This window comes from Rhincodon typus, chromosome 3 (genome assembly GCF_021869965.1).
Source record: "Rhincodon typus isolate 14 chromosome 3, sRhiTyp1.1, whole genome shotgun sequence".
Lineage (NCBI taxonomy): Eukaryota > Metazoa > Chordata > Chondrichthyes > Orectolobiformes > Rhincodontidae > Rhincodon > Rhincodon typus.
Genome location: NC_063334.1, coordinates 81,028,656 through 81,029,722, shown reverse-complemented (window position 1 = coordinate 81,029,722; position 1,067 = coordinate 81,028,656). Strand labels below are relative to the sequence as shown.

The window sequence follows — 1,067 nt, the reverse complement described above, 5'->3', positions numbered from 1 at the left end:
ACACCTTGTTATCTCATGCCTCCTACATTCATGTCTAGGTCATTAATGTACACGACAAACAGCAAAGGACCCCGTACTGATTCCTGTAGTACACCACTGGACACAAGCTACCAGTCACAAAAATACACTTTGAGTATCACTCACTGTTTCATGCCACAAAGCCAGTTTTAGATACAATTTGCCAAATTGACCTGGATTCTATCTTACCTTCTTGACCAGTCTCCCATGGAAAACCTTATCAAAAGCCTTACTGAAGTCCATGTGGACTACATCAACTGCATTACCTTGAACTGCACATCTAGTTAGCTATTTGAAAAACTCAATCAAACCTGCCAGACATGATCTCCTCCTGAAAAAGCCATGCTGACTGTCCTTGATTAATACTCTGCATGAAGATTACCTCTTTTCCTCAGAATATTTTATGGAAGCTTCCTTGTACTGCTGTTAGAATTGCTTGCCTGTAGTTTCATGGCAAATCCCTACCACCCTTCTTGAATAATGGTACCACATTTGTTGTCTACCAGTCCTCTGGCACCTCTCCTGAGATTAGAAGGGATTTCAAAATCATGGCAGGGCCCCTGCAATCTCCTCCCTTGCCTCCCACAGCTGCCTGGGATATATCTGAATCTGGGGATTTATCCAGTTTTCAAGCCCACCAAAGCTGCAAATACCTCTTCCCTCTCAATGCTAATTTGTTCAAGTATCATAATCCTCTCTGATTTCTATTCCTACATCGTTCTTTGCTATAGTGAATACAGATGCAAAGCACTAATTTAAAGCCAGAGCTACATCATCCAGCTGTATATACAATTTACCACTTTGATCCCTAAACCCTACTCTTTCCCAGGTTATCCTCTTCACCTTAATACATTGATAAAGTGTCTTTGGATTTTCTTTTTATTTTTCCTGCCAGTGTTTCTCATGCCTGCTCTTTGCGTTTTCCTCAGATCATTTTTGAACCCCCCTCTGCACATTCGACATGTCTCTATGGCCTCCAGTTTCTTGATCTTTATGGGAACATGTTGGTCCTGCATTTTCCTCTATCTCCATTTTGAGTGAGTCCCACT

The 1,067-nt window shown here is 41.6% G+C and overlaps 1 protein-coding gene across 5 annotated transcripts in view; it reads left to right on the top strand.

Moving 5' to 3' along the window:
* The window catches only part of cast (calpastatin), a 242,450-nt gene that overhangs the window by 59,471 nt on the left and 181,912 nt on the right, over nucleotides 1-1,067 (top strand). The gene's annotated exons all lie outside the window — the stretch shown is intronic.